Source organism: Cupressus sempervirens, chromosome 9 (assembly GCF_028749045.1).
Source record: "Cupressus sempervirens isolate cs-2001-9-10 chromosome 9, ASM2874904v1, whole genome shotgun sequence".
Taxonomy (NCBI): Eukaryota; Viridiplantae; Streptophyta; class Pinopsida; order Cupressales; family Cupressaceae; genus Cupressus; species Cupressus sempervirens.
The window spans coordinates 666,068,723-666,090,382 of NC_143126.1; the positions used below are offsets into that span (position 1 = coordinate 666,068,723).

The following is a 21,660-nucleotide window of genomic DNA, read 5'->3' on the forward strand; positions in this document are numbered from 1 at the left end:
TCCTACAATAATCCCTTATGTGGACATCATAGTCATTTGTCACATTCATCCAGTGATCTTCAATGACATCTTCATGCAAAAATGTTTTACTAGCTAAATGTTGTACTCTCCCAATGTTGTCAAAATATGGCTAAGGATAATTATATTCATCCAAGGGATACTAATCCCATTCACACTCAGAAGAAGGAATATCTTGACTTCAATCCACCTGGAAAGGTCCTATAGTCATAGGCCACATCCAACATGTTTTGTGCTACTTTCTAACTCTATCATATGTAGACAAGAGTCATCGAGAGATTTCTAGGAGAATAATTCTATCACTAAGATACCTAGGGATCTTCTTAGGGTTGATATTTGTACCCACTACCCTCAAATAGGTAAATGTCTAGAACTAGATATAGTAAGCTCCAACTAGTGATATTTGTAAAGTTGCCTCCTCTTATATTCTCTTCACATAATCCCCTTCTATGAACCAAATTATTGCAATAATGAAAGCATGGTTTATAATTCTATATTCTATTCTTTTCTCTAAAAGCCTCTTCTTTACCAAGTATGATGTCATCTAAAATTTCTTGTTGTTCTTTGCTGCCACCAGCTACACACCCAAATTCTCACTAAGATTAGAAGGCTAATCAAGTGGCATTTTTACTTTCTTTATTGTCTCAATAAAATGCACCATGAAAATATTCAAGTGTTTCGCTACCAACAAACCCATAATTTTACTCAAGAATATGATTGAATATCCAATCTCTTCCTTCATGTATCCTCTTGTCATGTCTTCTTTGCTATCCTTCTTTCCTATAGGAGTCTTCTCTATAAGGTATAAATATTGGATGATCTCAGAAGCCTCATCAGTATGTTCCCTATACCATCTCTTTGCTTGTTCATAGGTTCATCTAATGAATTGATCTACCCTTGGGAGATGGAAAATTGTTTCACTGTTCTTGGGTTGAAGATCAAGAATGATCTCCCCAATAATTCTCTTGAATACCCTTTATTTAGGAAAAAAATGCTATTCAAGTGTCATTACTAGTTCTAAGGACTATATTGACATCGTGTGTCATTGCACTGACAAGCCATGATTGGATCAATGTGAAAACCATCTGAGATCTTTCTGTCAGTTTATTGCAAAAATTTTAGTAACTTTCACAAATTTATGTGAGCTAATTCTATGTCTTGGATCTCTAAGTTCTCATCCTAAAACCATGATTTTGTAGGAATGTCCAAAAACTTGATTACTACTAGTTTTAGTACCATCTTTTCAATAATGGAGGATGATGAAGATGCTATTGTATCTTTATAAAAGCACATCCATTAGCTTAGAATTAAAGAAATATTGATTAATTAAGACCCTATACTAACTTGCACAAAAACGTTATAAAGTAGATGACTCAAAAAAAACCTAAAACCTACTTTATGCCCTAAAATGGAAAAAAATTGGCACACCTGGTGCACCTAATTGGTGTGCCTAGTGTGCCCATTTTTAAAAGATATCTTCAATATAATGAGGTGTTCATTAGTGCACCTCCTAGGTTATGCTGATGTGCACCTCATTTGGGACTTATGCAATTTATTATGTTTCTTTTTAAGTTGCACAATAGCACACCTCATGAGGTGCGCTACTATACACCTTAAGAAAAGGTTTTTGATTAGCTTTTTTTTATAAAGGTTTTAATTATTTCATTTTTGAAGTTTTTTAGTGTCTGTGAAGTAAATAAAGTGTGCACTACTACACCTCATGAGGTGTTTTTTTGTGCACCTTATTTTGTGCATTTTAACTTTGTTTATGTGTTTTGCAAGTGAGGGAGAATTATGGAGGTGCACCTCACTTGGTGCGGAGCTACAATTCTACAAGCATCGAGATGATGAATGAAGTAAGTATGGAGAAGAAGGGGGATGGGTGGTTATGTAGACCCTAGTATCCTCGGTATTGCATAGTTGCACATCATTGATGCGTGATGCCCCCTCTTTAAGCAATTTGTCACACTAGTGCACCTAGGGCAGTTTGCTAGTGTGCCCCTTTTATTTTGCAAACTATATTATCTAATATTTTTGATTTTCAACCACTAGGTTTTCTAGCCAAGACCTAGATGCAAACTAAGAAACTATATAAAACCTCAAAAAGGACTCAGACTGTGAACTAGGGTTTTGAGAAACTAAAAAATAAAGTAGGGAGGTTCCCATTTGTGGATGAAATGGGGCGTGCCTTGTGGAACCAAAAGTTCCTTTCCCTTCAAAATTAACCATTTCTAGTTGTAGTTGGAGTGTAGTTTGATTAAATTGTCCTTGTCATCCAATTTTATCAATTTTTTATATCTAAAGAGATCCACGCCACTCAACCTTATCCCAAAGTAATTAAAGCTCGTAGTGAGAGACTCACAAAAGAAAATCCTCACGTAATCTTGCTAAAATTTAACTTTATGAAATAAAATCCATTGGCCTTCTTACCCATGTCAATTCATAAATGTGCGCCACCTTTTGCAATAATTCATATGTTTTTATGAGAATTATACTCACATTCCATCATGACTTGAGTTGATGATGGAGTTTGGGTGACATCCTCCCATTTGATTATTCCATGACATTATGGCCAAACTTTTCCAACTCATCTACCACTCCACTTTTGTCATGGTAAATGTCATCTACATGGATCTCTTGATAGTTGCCATCAACTTGCATATGTCCTCTATTATCATTTTGATCTTCCAACTTCTCTAGTCCTCTCCTTCAACTACTTTAATAATCATCATTGAATCACCCTTAATTATCAATTTATTAATTCCTCTAGCTCTCACAATTCTCATTCCCCATAGAAGAGCTAGGGCTTCCACTTTTTTGTTTGAACCCCCTCCGTAGTTCCTAGTATAATCAACCACCAACTCCCCCATACTATTATAGAAGACACCCAGGCTACAGTCCTTACAACCATGGCCGACCCATCAAAATTAATTTTTATACATGTTTTAGGAGGGGGATGCCACATCGTTATGTGCCTAACCATAGCTTTGGAGTTATCAAACTATTCCTCAATTGGGCTTAAGTTCCAGGCAAATGCTCACTTCATATCAAGTCTTCCTTGGGGGTTCAGGGGGACAAGTACGGGAGGGGGGGGATGTGGAGTGGGCTTCCATCTTTAGACCCCACTACATTCCTTTAAGAGTCTAGTAACCTACTAGACCACTACGAAACTTGTAGTGGTTTTGTCCCTAAATATTTTGTTACTTTGCTCCTTCTAGGTTTTCCACAAGACATATGAGGGGATTATTCTGAATAGGGTTTTGAGATATGAGTGATTTGACAACCTATCCCAATGAAAAAATTCATGTAAGTTCACATTACCACACTGCTAGACCTCCCTTAATGCAAGGAGAGCCTCCAAACATCTGACATAAAAAGGTAGGGGATGAGAAGGTGTGCAATAGATTCCACTTCTTTGTAACATAAAACACAATAGTTAGATAGCTAACACCTCTCCTTTAAAGATTATTAATTGTGAGGATATTTATTTGTAAGGCCATCCACCAAATAAAATTTATCTTTGGCAGGAACCATGGGTGTCAGACCTTCCTCTAATCCCCCTGGGCCACATCCCTCCTTAGAAAAAAAAGTTAGGCTGATTTCATTGTGAAGTCACCAGCGGGGGTAAGTCTCCAAACCAAAGAGTCATCAATGAAGGTGGAAGGAATTTGATAATAGTGTTGTTGTGTGAATGGATTTTAAATTTTTTTTTTCATTTTTTATTAAAAGTAGATTCTCACTTTTCCATTATAAGTTTTTCATTAACAAATAATTAAAAAGGTTGAGTGGGAAGCTCAAGATGAAGAATAATGTTGTTGACTTACTCCAATTCTATTGATATTCACATACTTAATTGTAATTTATAATTAAGTTGAACATGTATTATATTTATTGTTAATTCATACATGCATAATCAATGTTAGCTCTTAGTGGTTTAATTGAAGCCTATTTATTAATTTTTCCATTTTGCATAATAAATGAATAGCATGTAGTAGATTGCATGAGAATGAATTCAAAGGACAACTACTTGTACAAGTAGTCAAGTAAGTTCACTCTCCAGCAAATGATTCATAGACTTAAGGAGGATTTTTAGGAAATTAGAACAAATAAAATTTTCACATGTAATTTAATTAACTAGAGTGTATGTGATAAAAAAATTTAGGCTCTCTTCTAGAAGAGTTTTTGTTTCTCCGTAGTTGTTATTATGGCATCTTTGATTAATTACCAAAATTTTGTGGTGGAAGGGATAATTCCATTGTTAATCATTAGATAAACAAATAAGCTTTTCCAATGCAACCAGGATGTGTGGAGAGAGGGCAACAAGGTTTTTCCTCAATGTAAAACCAAATACAATAGACTTAAAGTTAACCATGTATCAAGTAATTGTTGGCCACAAAGATGCAAACGAAAAATGAAGACACAGCTACAATAGAGGAGATAAAGCTCTAAAAGTGACTTCCTCTATTAATGCATCAACTTAGGTAATTGATTACAAATCTATATAAAGTAAGCCACAAATTAATTAAGTTTATTTGGTCAAGCTATTTAATGGTTTCGTTTATACATATTGGAGTATTTGTAATTGTTACTTGATTTGAGATTATGTGTAGAGGACCTTATATTCCAAACAAAATGCTTATTCATCTATTCTCGGTGTAATCATAATATTGTTGTGAAAAAGTCCAATCTTTGAACCCAATGGACATGCCTTGGAAATGAATCACATTGACCAACTCCCACTCTAATCATTAATATGTTCAAAAAACTCAATGCATAACCTTGCAAATAGTGAATACTTGTCTAACAGAAAAACAAAATTTAGTGTTTATGAATATTATTATATAATGTAGTCTAACTTATATCACAAATGCCTAGTAGTTTTCTTACTATTGTTATACTATGTAAAAAAATTATCCTTTTGCTAAAATGGATTATGGTCCATCTTAATGAAATTAATTTAAATAAATTAAATAGTCTTCAATAGAACCACTTAACATAATATTATCACAATATTATAATATTTCTACTACATTGTAACTTTGTTTCTTGATTTAGAAGTCATTGTGCTCATAATAGGACAAAGAGGACATGCTTTTTCTCTGAAGATAAATGTATATTTAAAAACTTATCCTTGAGGAAACTTGGATTGCACCATTTTTCTTCAAAAAGAAAAAATCCCTTTACCAAACTTGGAATTCAGCTTTGTTATTCAAATAGAAAACATCTCTTTCTAGCTCCCAAACTACATGTTTTTTTCTCCATTTAAGTCATAATGCTCAGACATGTATATTATAGATGATAGAACAATTCATCATCAAAATTGTATATTTAGTTTTCCTATTTGGGTGGCAATGTTTAGTACTATTTACTTTTGGATGGTAGATCTATGCCCATTAAAATTGTATACTAGAACAATTTGTCAAAATTATTCATTTTCATTGCAATGGAGAAAACATATATGAAATTATTTTTTTGAAAAATGTCCTTGCATAATTATAGCTTTTCAAATTTTCAAAATCATTAATAATTTGAACATGTTGGTGTTTTATCATTTACTAGATTACAATAATATGTAGAGTGACTTGATAGTATTCTTTTGAGTTTCATTTTGTTTAGAACTTAATTGATCTTGGTATTATTAAATGTCAATAATAATAATTTAATTCTAAATATTAATCAACAATATAAACAAGGTCTAAAATTCATCATGATTATGAATGCAAGTGTTCTTTCTTCTATATTTTTTAAGTAGATTATGTATTTACAAATCAGTGTGTACATAATTCATTATCCCTTCTACACATGCCATGAACACAAAAAGATGTATTCCCAATATGTTTCTCACTATAAATGTTACATGTTAGTCCAATTCAAAATATAGGATTAAGTCGCCAACTTCTCTATGGGCCCATTTGGCAATCGGAATACAAGCGGAATAGGCATATGTAAATTCTTAAAATTTTGAATTCTTTGTTTGGATGCACCAAATTAGAATTGGTATACGAAGTAAAATAGGAATACGTATTCCAATTTAGGCCCAAAAAGAGATTTTGTAATTCCACCCAAATAGGTGTTATTGGAATACGTATTCCTATTCTAGTCTTATTTATTTTAGAAAACATAAATTTTGGGGTCTGTTAATTCCCCATCAAATATTGGTTGAATCAAATAGAGAAAAGGAATACATAGCCCCAATTTTTATTCCAAAATAAGTACTCCAAAATAGCTATTTCGATTCCTGTAGCCAAATGAGCCCTATTAGTCTTTCCTCGAGCCAAAACCAGGCCTACCCATACATTGATGGGAACTAAGCTACACTAGAACTTTCAACTTTTCATATACCATAAACTGCTATTTTTATGTTCATTAATTTTGAGTTTTTTAAACACTAATGATATTTGAAATTTATCATCCTCTAAATGAATTTTCTTTATAAAATATGTAGGCTAGTTTATTTATTGATGAACTTGAACTACATTTAGAGTCATTTGCTATATTCAATGTAAAAGTTTTAATCTAGTTAAATATTTTTCTAAATAATTCTTTCAATCATTGGAATTAGTTTCAAAAAAGCTTTTCAATGGAAAGAAATATATATGTTATGTTATTAATCAGTGTTATATAAAAAATTTGAATGGAAAGAAATATATATGTTATATTATTAATCAGTGTTATAAATTTTGAGACTAAATATATTTCGTTGTTAAATATGATGATAATATATATTGAAATAGCTCTTTCAATTTTATTAATAAATAAATTTTCAAAAACAAAACATATACAATACAATAAGAAATTGATGTGGATTATAATTTTGACATTTGTTGTTTTAACATTATGATGTTAGAGGTTTAACTAGAATATTAGGAAAATGATTCATCTAAAAAGAAAGGAACTGTGGAATATTTTGCAAAGGTTTATTAGAATATTTGAACTCTATTGTACTTAAAGACAAAATCTTGAAAAAGAAAATATGGTAATATATTTTTGTACATGACATTTGATGAGATTTGAAGACATTGTTACATTATTTTTCTTATATCTAATTTTATTTTTAAGTAGATGTTTAAGTCAATAATTGTGCTTGTCATTCACACACACATGCCGCACGCGCGCGGGCGCGTGCGCACACACACACACACACATTTATTCATATATTTTTTAATTCTTTGAAAAAAATTATCTAATAGTTCACATACCTTGTTTGTACATATTATTTTTAATAGATGAAATTTCCTATAAGTGTTTTGTCAAATAGTTTATTTACTATATTACCACATCTTATAAAAGTGTTTATGTGCCAATGCATCCCATTTTTGTACCATATACTTCTATGCATTATATATTATCTATCATTTTATGTGCCAATTAGTTTTGATTGAATTATTTTTTAGACTTATATTTATTGGTCAATACCTTTAGAATAACTAGAAAAGAGTTGATGCACTAGAAACATATCAAGACAATATAGTTATTAAATTTTACTATGTTTATAAGACTTTTGCTAGTAAAAAATTTCTTTACAAATAGTAATTTTTTTCTTTTTGAAATTTATTTTCATATTTAGTCATTAAACCAAATGGATATTAATTAACTTAATATCAAAATACTTTTGGTTATGATATTATATTTCAAATATAAATTATCATTCTTCTTAAAAGTTTCTTGTAATTATTAAGGTGATGACTTTTTAAATGTAGAATAGAGAAGAAAGGTGGGAGCGACAAGTTTGAATTAACAAAAAGTGTCAAGAAGATTTCATTCACTTGCAAAAGAGGTTGATATCAAATTCCATTTTGAAATTAATAATCCAAAACTTCATAAAGTAATGTTGGTACACAGATTTGTCAATATAAAAATGGTCCAATGGAGTGTATGTAGCAAACTGTTCACAACAGTTGGATAGCCCCTTGATATGCAACATTCCTCTATGTTTAGAGGGACAACTCCCTCGTATGATATAATTTTGAAGTTTTTCAAAAGAAAAGAAATTAAACTTTAAAAGATTAATAGAAAGCCATTGATGATGAATGCACCAAATGACTTCAAAGCTTTCTTGGACAACAATCAAGATCTATGCTTGAGAATTATCACTAGCACAATATTGATCCAAATATTCATAAAAATGTGCACAATACCATGAAAATTCTCACTACAAAGAGAATCAATATTTCTAACAATTTAGATTTGAAAGAAGAGAACTCAAATTGCACGTTCCTTCATTTTCTTGCACTTAGAATTTGAGAGGAATTTTTTATTACAAAAAATAAAATTGTACACACTTTCCAAATATTATCTTCTGATCAAAATTTTAGCATAGTGTTTCCTTTTTCTAAAGTCTAAAAAGTCCCCTTTACAAAGCTGAAATAATCCCTTTTATAGGCATCAAGGTTAATAACTACTTCCCAAATATGTGATTTGAGTGAGGTTGATTAACCTCTACAATATTATCCAAGTATGATTTAAAACTTAGATCTTACATCTTTTGAGAGGAAGATTGAATAATCAATCCTTATAGATCTCCTTTTGATATTTGAATGATTTATTCAAGTTACATCACTTTATTAATGAGCACATATCCCTCTTTTCATGAAGAGATTAAGAGTATGACGAATGCATGAGTGCACCAAATACTAACTTTATGTTCATGATCTCTCTAATTGTGCTTCTATGTACCAATTGTGTTTTTCTTTCATGATAACATCTATTGAAAGGTTCACCCTTGTATAGACACAAGTATCAAAATCCCCATCTGTTTTGCAATTATCACATATCGTGTGAGAGTATCTCATAGCATTTCATTGAAACAATTAGCTTCCAGGTCTATAATTTCATTCTTGCCTCCACAAATATTTGATAAAATTTGATGAACTTTATGTTTCATGGAATTACTAAATCCCCAAGAGATGGCATTCTATTGAATGATTCCAATGCATTGACTTCAGCTACCTGTGCATGTAAGAAATGTACCCCTCCTCTGTATTTTTGATGTAATTATGAAATGGTGGACATATTCTCATAACCCATCATTATCTTTGGCATATATGTATCCTCCTTGAGACATTATTTCAGATATATGAGACACTTTTTTAATATGGAGGAAATACTTAATTTGTGGAGTCTGAGATTACATCTCATTACATTGTATCTTCTACTCAAACATTAACATCTATTTGTCACTAACTTAGTTTCTCGAATGGAATGAAATGTGATACCATCACAGATACTATTTAACATAAAAAATATATCCTCATCACTTCCCACAAAGCTTTCAATGACTAGGGCTTTTCATAGTGAAAGAGCATCTTTCTATGAAGCTATTAAATGATGCAAAAATCTTAAAAACTTTGAAATTGTAGTGTCCTTCTGGGAGTAGAAGGAACATTCTTCATATGCCATCAAGTTCCTTAGAAATAATTTTGTGGTATCCTTTATTATTATTTGAGGAAAAGAAAGCACACTAGTTCCAAATCTTTTCTATAAAAATCCAAATCTATGACATTGCAATTTGATACCAGCCTTTTCTAATAATTCAGCATGAGGGTTATCATGTCCATCACTAGGAAAATGTGTCAACGAAGGACAAATAGAAAAATCAAAGCTCTTAAGACTAGGTACAGTCAAATTCAAGGAACAACCTTGATCAATAAGAATGTTGGATTGAGGATTGGGATATGTTAACAAATCTCTAATCACCATTTTATGGAGACTCTATAGATGGTTTCCCAAAGGTTTACTATTCTTATGCATCTCCAATTTCGTTTTAGTGTCATCATGCCATGAGTACTCAAAGGGAAATCCATGAAATACATTATGCTTGCTTAGCATAATAGCTAACTACTTTTTGGCATCTTTGGGAGTTCCACATTCTAATTGGACTATTCTTAGAAGAACAACTAGAGGAATCTAGTTTTCCCACTTTATAATATCATCTAAAATAGCAATGTATGTCAAGTTCTCTTCATTTTTCTATTGGAAAATAGGGCCAAAACAATCTCTTTGAAATAATTCTAAAATAGAGCAAGCATCCTTTGATAACATCAAAGATAGTTCATTTTCATCAATCCATATAGGTAACTCATAACATTGCCTGATTTCACTCTCTAGTTTTTTTTAATCTCTCCCACCAATGCCTCTTCATCTATCTAAAGCCTTGTTAACATTCTCTCAAGAGATTTCAATTTATGCTGACCTAGTCGAGGACCCTTGTTATGGAGAGGGACAAATGACACAAAAGTAGGAACATAAGATTTTAGTTTACTGGTCATTGAATGGTAAGGCACCCTATAAATGCACACATTCTCTAACACTCCACAAAATGGATATGGAGAACACTTACCCTTCATTATGCAAGAAATCCATAATTGAGATGTTTGATCTTCAATGAGTTCTCGAGCCATTTGTTCCCAAAGAATGGGGTACACATTCCTCATTCTTCATTTATGACATGTATACATGTTGAAATTTTAAATGCAAATAGATGTTTTCCCCTGGAGCTAAATGCCCACCTACCACCCTAACGGCTTACAATAGTAAAAAATGATGAATGCAAGTAGGTGAGATTTTCAAATCTGGAAAAGAGAGGGAAAATATTTTTTTGCCAAGACACAAAAGGAATGAATCAGTCTCATTCAATTAGTTGAAGAGTTATAGAGTAGAGAAGTGCAAGAATATAGTGTAAAGAAGAAAATTGATCCACAGATCTAGTCATTGGAGCTTAGAAGATAGAAGGAAGTTTGTTCTCATGTCTACAGTTGCACATGTTTCCTCTTGTAATTTTGTAAGTTCTTTGTTTATTGGATTTGTCCTATGAAGTAGTGATTGCTCCAAGCATTGTTGTATGCAACCATTAGAGCTATAGGTTTAAAAGTTAAAGTTTTAGGTTTTACTAATTTGAAGATTTTAGGATTTTCTAGTTGAAGCTAAATGCTTCTAGATTTTGTAATAGTTTTATCATATTTGAATAAAAAGAAAGAAAGAAAGTAGACGTACTAAAATCTATTGTTCTTGTTCTATTTATTGCATTTGAGAAGTTCATTATTGAAATCTTCACACTTTGACTCCCTTGTTTTAATGGTGGAAAAATCTAGCTTGTAAGTTTAGTTTATAGCCCACTCAGTTTGGTCTTTACCAAGTCCTTTTTGTTTTCCTTCACCAAGTTCTCTCTGCAATTATTACCAACCTCACTCTACATGCTATTATGTTGAGAACCACTTTGTAGTCACTACTAAGCTCACTCAGCATCCATTATTGTTGAGCACACTTGGCATCCACTATGCTGAGCTACCCTTGTGCCAAGTTCACTTGGCTTCCTCTTGTGCCGAGCTAACTCAGCATCCACTCTTGTCACTCGGCATCCACGGGTGCCGAGCAAAACTGTCACTCAACACCTTCATTTTCTAAGAAATTTTTTTAGGTCTGTGACTTTATTTATTTTACATGGTATCAGATCTTTGAGGCCTCACATCCATAATGAGTTAGGGAATTCATTTTTCTGAGATATTTGACATGGCAAGAGATACAGGAAAGATATGGTAGCAACGACCATCCTTTAATGGACAAAATTATTATACATGGGCAAAGAAGATGAAAACCATAATGGTTGCAAATGATTTATAAGAGTTTGTGATAAATGTGATAGACCCAGCTTAGTATGTTGCTCTCAGAAATCCACAAAAGACTTAGTTGAAAGAGTCAAGGAGATAGGATGCTAAGGCATTAAGTCTAATTGAGGTATTGATGATAGAGATAGTTTTTCCCAACATTGGACCAAAAAATTATGCAAAGGAAGAATGGGATATCCATGAGATGAACTTCAAGGGGACTACTAAGGTTAGAGTAGTGAAGCTACAGATGATTAGAAGTGAGTTTGAAAACCTTCGGATTAGGGATAATGAACCTATTGTAGAGTTTAGCTCACAAATCTCCACTTTGATAAACTAGCTCAAATCAAATGGAGAAGACCATGATGAGTAGAGAATTGTGGAAAAGATATTGAGGAGTTTTCCTTAGAAATATGACAATCTTGTGATGACCATAGAGGAAGCAAAGGACCTCACTACATTGAACATGGGTGAGTTGATGGGAACTCTTCAAACCCATGAACATCGGATAAAAAAAATCAGCTACAACTTCCTAAGAGCAGTCTTTCAAAGCTCAAGAGAATTCAAGAGGTAGGGGGACAGGTAGAAATGGCTCTGGTAGAGGCTCAAGAAGTATAGGTCATGGAAGGAATGGTCAAAGGAATGCTGGTGCAGAAAACTTAGGAAGAGAAAGCAACCAAGAGGGAGCAAGCACCTCTCATAAAAACTCTAGAGGAGGTAAGAAGAATTACAACTCCAATAAGAGTAATGTTGAATGCTACTACTATCATAAGTATGGTCACTATACAATTGAATGCTAGAAGAAACAAGGTGATCAGTCAAAGAAAAATGCTAATGTGGCTAGTGTGAACATGGGAAATGAAAACAACCCCACAACCTTCATCATGTGTAACATTGGTGAAGAAGGAAGCCTTGAGGTATGGTACTTGGATAGTGGTTATAGCAACGACATGAGTGGTAATAAAAGTTTATTTTCTTTCATTGATAAGACCTTTAAGTTTGAAATTAAAATGGGAAATAATGCAACCATTCCTATAGTGGGCAAAGGATCTATTATGGTCTGCACCAAGCAATGTGAGAAGAAGGAGATACAGAATATGTATTTTTCCCCTAGTATGAAGCACAACTTGATGAGTGTTGGACAACTCATTCAAAATGGATATAAAGTGCTAATGGAAACTAACAAGTGTGTCATTCATGAGAAGGATGGGAGTAATAGATTACTTGAAGCAGTCCAAATGACAAAGAATCAAATGTTCCCATTGAGGATAGAGACATGTTTTTCTTCTCAAGTCAGTGCTATAGCTCCCAAGCATGCATGTATATTAGTATATCAAAAATTGGCTTTTAGGAGTGTGATTAAAGCCACCTCCAAGCTTTGGCATCTTAGGTATGGACATCTTGGCTTTTCTGGTTTAAATTTGTTGTCCAAGAAAAGAATGGTAGATTGTTTGCCAAGCATTGTAGATTCATATGACAAGTGTGAGGCTTGCATATTGGGTAAGAAACATAGGTTTTCCTTTAATTCTAGAAATTTTAGAAGGGCTAGGGAAACATTAGAATTGGTACATTCTAATTTGGTAGGCTCTATGCAAATTACTTCTATTGGGTGAGTACTTATTTTATGACATTCATAGATGAATTCAGTCATAGGACAAGGGTGTATTTTTTGAAGAATAAATCTGAAGCATTTGATAAATTTGTTGAATTTAAAGCCTTGGCTAAAAAAGAATGTGGACACTATGTTAAGGTCCTTAGATTAGATAGAGGAGGGGATTATACCTCCAATATGTTTTAAATTTTTGTAGGAAAAATGGCATCAAGAAAGAGCTTATAGCCAGTTATACTTTTCAGCAAACTAGAGTGGCCGAGAGAAAGAATAGGACCATTATTGAAATGGAAAGAAGCATGATGAAAGAAAAAGGACTTCCAACTGAATATTGGGGAGAAGCTATAGCAATATTAGTATATTTGATCAACAGATGTCCTACAAAATTAGTTGATGACAAGATACCTCTTGAGGCTTGGTCAAGGAATAGATTAATAGTTGAGCACTTGAGAGTGTTTAGATGTGTAGCATATGCACATGTACCTAAAGAAAAAAAGAAAAAGTTGGATGACAAAGGTGTGAAGTGCATCTTCACAGGGTATAGCTCAGAATCAAAGGATTATAGTTTGTATGATCCAGTTAACAAGAAGATCATCATGTCAAGAGATGTGGAGTTTCTTGAAAATCAGTCATGGGATGACTTGGTAGATGAACCCTCAAGTACTTCAAGTAAAGTTCCTACTATTGAAGAGGAAGAAGATAACATTGGTGATTAGCAATAACATGGAGCAAAAAAACAATGGAAATAGAGAAGTAGCCCTCAACATGCCTACCAATAGCTCCAAGCACTTCAAGATAGCCCCAGGCTAGTATACAAAATAGTAGCAGTAGCAATACTAAAAATTTAGATCCCACTCTCGCCTCACTATTGCCAAGAAAGACTAAGAGCTTAAGAGAAATATGCCAAGAAGAAAGGTATGATGAAGATTATGATGAGAGTGTAAATTTTGCATTATTTTTTCATAGTGATCCAATTTATTTTGAGGAAGTTGTGAATGAAGAGAAATTGTGTAATGCCATGGATGAGGAAATAGATGCTATTGAAAGGAATGAGACATGGTAGTTAACTACTTTGCCTCCCAAGAGACAAGTAATTAGAGTGAAATGGCTATAGAAGACCAAGTGCAATGCTGAAGAAAAAATAGATAGGCATAAGGCACATTTAGTGGTCAAGGGATACAAGCAATAGTAGGGCAAAGATTATGATGAGACATATGCCCTAGTTGCAAGAATAGAAATTGTATGTCTTGTCATAGCAATTGTAGCCCAACACAAATGGAAGTTATATCAAATGGATGTGAAGTCTGCCATCTTGAGTGGTGTATTGAAGGAAGAAGTTTATGTGGAGCAACCATCTAGTTATGAAGTTATAGGTTAAGAACATGAATTTTATAGATTGAAGAGAGCTCTTTATGGGATTAAGAAAGCTCCAAGGGCATGGCATAGTAGGATTGACTCATATTTGATGAGCAATGGCTTTAGCAAAAATGATGGTGAGCCCACACTTTACATCAAGGCAGCAAATGGTAATGTGTTGATTGTTGTCTTGTATGTAGATGATTTAATATTCACTGGAAATGATGATTTCCTAATTCATGAGTTTAAAGAGTCTATGCAAAATGAATTTGAAATGATAGACCTAGGTCTCTTGAAGTACTTTCTAGGCATAGAAGTAAAAAAAATACATAATGGCATCTTCATCTCTCAAGAAAAATATGTAAGGCAGATCTTGGAGAGATTCAAAATGCAGAATAGTAAGGTAGCCCCAACACCAAAAATAGTAGGTCTGAAGTTGAGCGAGGAAAATTGTAGTAAAAGTGTGAGTCCAACACTATATAAGAGTATAGTTGGAAGTTTTATGTATTTGACTACAACTCGGCCAAATATAATGCATGCAGTAAGTTTGATTTCTAGATTTATGGAAACACCAAAGGATTCTCATTGACAAGCGAGAAAGAAGATCCTAAGGTATGTGAATGGTACCAAGGGATTTGGGATTTTGTATACTATAGAAAATGATTTCAAGTTGGTTGGTTATATAGATAGTGATTGGGCTAGAAATTTAGATGATAGGAAGAGCACTTCGAATACATGTTTCATATGGGATTGGGTGCAATTTCATCGGAATCCAAGAAGCAACCTATTGTTGCTCAATCTATAGCAAAGGTTGAATATATAGTAGCAAATGTAGCAGCATGTCAAGCTATTTGGTTGAGGAGGATCTTGACAAAATTTGAATGAAAGGCAAGAGGATGGAACCGCAATTTATTGTGATAACATCTCATCAATTGGATTGTCTATGAATCTTATCTTCCATGGGAGAAGCAAGTATATAGAGATTAGATATCACTTCATCAGAGAGTTGGTGGAGAATGGAGATATCAAAATGGAATTTTGCAAGTCTAAGCAGTAGCTAGCAAACATTTTTACTAAGCCTTTAGGCATTGAAATTTTTGTACACCTAAGAGAGTGTCTTGGTGTAGTTGATTTGGATCAGAAGTGATCCTTGTTTGTTTGGCTCAGGACAAAGGGGGACTATTGAAATATAAAATGTAGATAGACATTTTCCCCTAGAGTGAAATTCCCACCTACCACCCTAATAGCCTGCAATAGTCAAAAAAAAAGAATGTGGGTAGGTAAGTTTTTAAAATTTGAAAAAGAGGGCAAAATATTTTTTAGGCAAGAGACAAAAGGAATGAATTAGTCTCATTCAATCTGTTGAAGAGTTATAGAGTAGAGAAGTGCAAGAATATAGAGTAAAGAAGGAAATCGATTAGCAGATCCAGTCATCAGAGTTCAGAAGATAGAAGGAAGTTTGTTCTCATGTCTACAATTTCACATGTTTCCTCTTGTAATTTTGTGAGTTCTTTCTTTATTGGATTTTTTTTGTGAAGCAGTGATTGCTCCATATGCATTGTTGTATGTAGCCATTAGAGTTGTAAGTTTAAAGCTAAAGTTTTAGGTTTTACCAGTTTGAAGATTTTAGGATTTTTTGGTTGAAGATGAATGCTGCCAAATTTTATAATAGTTTTATCATATTTGAATAGAAAGCAAGAAAGCAAGCAAGCATACTAAAATCTATTGTTCTTCTTCTATTTATTACATTTGAAAAGTTCATTGTTGAAATATTCACACTTTAGCTTTCGATTTACAGCCCACTTGGTTTGGTCTTTACCAAGTCCTTTTTGTTTGCTTTCACCAAGTTTTCTCTGCAGTTATTACCGATCTTAGTTGACATCCTCTTCTACTAAGCACCACTTTGTAGTGGCTATTGAGCTCACTTGGCATCCATTATTGTCAAGCTCACTCAGCATCCACTATGTTTAGTTGCCCTTGTGCTGAGTTCACACGGCTTCCTCTTGTGCCAAGCTAACTCAACACCCACTCTTGTCACTCGACATCCATTGGTGCCAAGTAAAATTGTCACTTAGCAACTTCATGTGCTGAGAAATTTTTCTCAAGTTTATGATTTTATTTTTTCACAACACAATCAGCATTAAGAAATCCTGCTAACCTTTAGAAACACAAAATCTCCTCTATGAATAGCTTCTTCTCTCTAAAAATTACATCTCCATTTGTGCTCTTCAGATTCTACAGGAACATCTCTGGCTATTATCAACTGGTCTATGACTATGGCTATAACTCCACCATTCTGGATGTCGTGAGTAGAAAATAAATAAAAGTTGGTCACAATAACACATAGATCTCCTCTATGTGGGTTGGAAAGAAATAGAATTTGGTCAAACAATCCACGTGCCTTGTCTATGACTTTTGCATTGCATACACATTTTGTCTTTTCCATTCAATTATCGTGTCTTGTCCATGTTTGAGCTGATCAATAAACATTCTGTCAAATAGTTAACATGCATGTTTATTGTTGTGTCCACCACCATTATGAATACTCTAGGCTAGAAGAGAATAGAAGCTTGGTTAAATAAATTATACGCCTTGTCTATGATTGGATTGGTCAATAAAACATTCTATCAACGTGTGATGACATGCTTTGTCTTCAACACAGGTAGAGACCTACAAATTTCATTATTTCATTGCTTGCATACTTTGGTATGCATGATAAATGAGATGCTCATTTACGTAGAAATATCTCCTTGCTCCCATATACATGAGTTTTCATTATCACTAATCATGAGTCATTCACATACACAATCCTTCACTAGGTTAATAATTTTCTTGGAAACACATATTTTAAGCCTCTAACTGTAACCTTTTTGGATGAGAAGTTAAGGTTAATGGTTCGGAATATGTGTTTTGAAAATTTATCTTAACCTTTTTTTGATGGAGAGGTTAAGATTATAATATGAAACAAGTGATTTGGAGCCTGAACCTTAACCTTTGAGACAAGAAGTTAAGGTTAATGATCGGGAAGGAAATATGTGTTTTTAGCCTTGAACCTTAACCTTTGTGGATGAGAGGTTAAGGTTAATGGCTTAGTATACTTGTTTTTCAAACTTATCCTAACATTTTAGGATGAGAGGTTAAGGTTAATGGTTCAAAATATGTGTTTTGAAAATTTATCTTAACCTCTTTTAGGATGAAAGGTTAAGATTTCAAAGTGAAACATGTGTTTTGGACCCCAAACCTTAACCTTTTTAAAGATTAATGGTTAATGATCAAGTGGAAAACACATATTTTTGTTCCTTCCATTAACCTACTACAACTTTTGACTTAGAAACTAGATTTCAAAAATTTGAAGTATTGGACGAAGATGGAGATAAAATAGGTGCATCAAGATCATAAAATCATTAAAAATAAAATTGATAGTTGGCACTTTCAAAGCTTGAAGTTTGATACATTCGAACTGGTTTTTGACTCAAAATAAAGATGGATTTTTTTGAAATTTGGTAGATACAAGAACCATGGAAACAAGTAATAATAAAAATGTTCATTTTGAATTGATCATTGGTGCCTTCAAGGAAGAAATTTGTTTGGTGCTCATGCATGAACAATATGTGATTGTCTATGAATATAAAATATTGAAGTCAAATATGAAAGATTATGCTCCACGTGACCAAAAAATAATAGAAATTATGTAAGTTCTTCAACTTTTGATTTTCAATTTCACCCTTTATTTGTTTTCATAAGAATGAGATTTCACAAAGTTTCTATTAAAGATAACTATAATGAATGGGAAATATAAATAGATCAAGTTTTGTGTTGTTCCCCACAGTGGTATTTATTATTGAAATTAAGGGGAGGATTGTGATACATAATTTTGTGCACATATACTAGATGAAGAAAAAATTAAAATAAATAGAAGATTCTAGTGGGAATCTACATAAGAGATATATTTTGAAATTGGGATAGGATATGGATAAAAGTGGCTCAAATATATTGAAAAAAATTATAAATGACAAGTTAGCCTAGGTTCTAAATTTGTCTCCAGATCACTATATAATGAAGGAATCCCATTATATATGTAAGGTATGAGAAATATTATAATATATGGAAGGTTAAAGCATCAAATCTTTATCTAATTAAATTTGTAGCATTGTCAACATTTGTAATGAGCTCTTCTCAATGATATATAGAAACTACTCTAACATTTTTATGTCTTATTATTTTTTAATTTTATTGAATTCTCCAAGGAGATGTCCTAGCAAATAACCACACAATAAAATATAAACAATAACTCATAGATTTTGATCCAGAATAACACCAATTCTCATAATAGAATAAATTCATAATCTAATAGATAATTCCAAGAAGATTCTAAACTTGTGCTCATAAGCCACCAAGAAACCTTCTTGTTCCCCCAGCTACAACTACTAGCTCTACTAACAAACTCACTCTCTTACCTACTCCTTTCTTCCTCCATGAAAACTGAATAATGACTCTTATACTAAACCAAGCCACAAGTCAGCCTACAATAATAGACACTAAAGAAAAACTCACATTAAATACACCTTTAAGTCACAAAATGGCTTGACTACAAACATTAAATACATTAAATAATTAAATACTTAGGATAGTCCCCAAGTTTACAAAGCATAGATAACCCATATGACAGCATAATAGTACATACACATAGAAATAGGTTCACGTTGGCACCAAATATCCAAATCAAAGAGTGCACACACCAATTCCCATGGGTTGTACCTCACAAATACAATCTCCAAAGTCTATGAGTAAATGAGGAACACATGATCAACAATTAGCATAATAGCACTAACTCCAAGATGATAACTCCAAACTCTATGTGCACTTAGGAAAAGATTTTCCAATATGTTACAAAAATGTCCCCAATCATTCAAATTATATTTCTATAAATCCAAGCCTAAAGCCCTTGCATACATGATTGTTGACTTCCCTAGGATGCTCCTACATCAGACACCCTTGGTGCAAAGAAAACATTTTCTTAATAGTTGGAAGAACATATTTCAAGTTTCACTAGATAAACCCCAAATTTTTTCTTCACATACATTCCCTCCACTACACCAACTTGTACACTATTTCCTTTGTCCCACTTCTGTAACTTTATTTCTTCCACTATCATTAACATGCAACAAATCTTCTTTCCACATTGATATGTAATTCTTTCAGAATCTTTCAATTCAACTCATCTACAAAAACTCAAGTTCCTTCCACCAAGTTCTACATTCTTCAAAGGGATTTCAGAATTCTTCCTACCACTCTTCTCAATAGTAAACACATTCTAAACACAATCATGTACAACCCTGCAATCATATTGCCAAGGTCTGCCAAGTAATATGTGACAAATACTCATCTCCACAATATTACACAAAACTTTGTAAATATACTCTCCAATATGAAAATTAACAAGACATTTCTACCTCACTTCCAAATTATGTTCATCTTATAACCAACCAATCCTATAAGGACAAGGATGTCTCATTCTCTTCAAACCAAGTTTCTAAACCATCTCTTCAACAACTAGGTTATCATTACTACCACCGTCCACAATCATATTGTAGATTGTACCTCTAGACTTACAATTAGACTTGAACAAATTCCTCCTTTAAGAAGGTTGCAAAGTCCTCTTTCCAAGCAACACTCTTTAAATCAAAAAATTCTCCTCATCCTACTCAGCTTCATTCTTCAAGTCTTCAACATCTTGCACCACAACATTTGTTTTGTCACCAACCTTATGACATTCAAAATATTTTTGTTCTTCTTCACAACATTTGTAAAAAGTACCTTTAAATGCATCTCTTTCTATTCTCCTTCTATGTTCAAAAAAGTTTTCATGCATTCTGAACAATTTATTTATAGTTCTCAAAATATTCCTTTTTTTCTTTCCCTTAGAAATTACCTTGATTTCTACCCTTCAACTTATCTTCTTCCCTTAGAGCATACTAATAAGCATCCACAAGAGAAGTAATATTTAACATACCAATCCCATCTTGAATACTTAATCTCAAGCCATTAATATATCTATCCACCTTTTCTTTATAAAGTTCTCTATGTCCGTATTGAATGATCAATTTAATAAATTCCTTAGTATAATGTTTCACAAATAAATCATTGAGCTTCAAATTTTGCAATTGCTAAAATACCTCAAATTCATAATTGGCAAGGATGAACTTAGCCTCCAACTTTATCATCATCATCCTCCATCTAGTGATCTCCATTTCACATTTCTCTTCTTATCCCTTTGCAATTCTTTCTACCATAAAGTAGCATGTCCTTTTAGCTTAGTTTATGCCAACCTCACTCTAAGAAGATCATCAATATCCTTTAACTCAAACTAGTCTTCCACTTCATCAATCCAATCAATCTAGTCTTTAGGATTCAAAATACCTGTGAAATCATAATGTCCATCTTGTGCTTCATCTTTAGTTGAGATCCAAATCTACCTGACTGACTAGCCCTAACTTCCATAAGTCTCTCCATGCTATCACTTTTGTCTTTGCCACTAGATCCAACAACTTCAAATTCTTTAGGAGCTTCCCCATAACCATCTTTAGTACCCACATTCCTAGGAACATCAACAATATCTCTCATTATCTCATTCATCATCATCTCTAACTCAAATCTAAAATTTGATCTAAACTTCTCTAAAATCTATGTCTCCACAACATCATAACAATCATCAATTGCCCTAGGGCCCAATCTTCTTAGAGGCATCTTTTAAGATCTTCACAAACTCAAAGCAAGAAATCCACAAGATCAGCTAGAAGTTACCTTCTAGTGCAAGGAAAGGAAAGAGAATCCCAAAAGGAGATGTCCTAGCCTCCAAAAAATAGCTACACATTAGATTATAAATACTAACTTAGAAATTTAGATCCAAAATAATGCAACTTCTCATAATAGAATAATAACATTTATATCAAACATATCCAGTTGTAAGGCCTTATGGGTTATGACCAAATACATAAGAAATTACAATAGTAATTTTACAAGACCTAGCAAGATCCAAATCCTAGCTAGCCCAAATTGATAATCTAATAGAGA

The 21,660-nt window shown here is 32.9% G+C and overlaps 1 pseudogene; it reads right to left on the bottom strand.

The window, feature by feature from the left end:
• The window catches only part of LOC149540506 (floricaula/leafy-like protein), a 133,724-nt pseudogene extending 112,514 nt beyond the window's left edge, over positions 1–21,210 (bottom strand).
• Between the last annotated feature and the right edge of the window lie 450 nt (positions 21,211–21,660).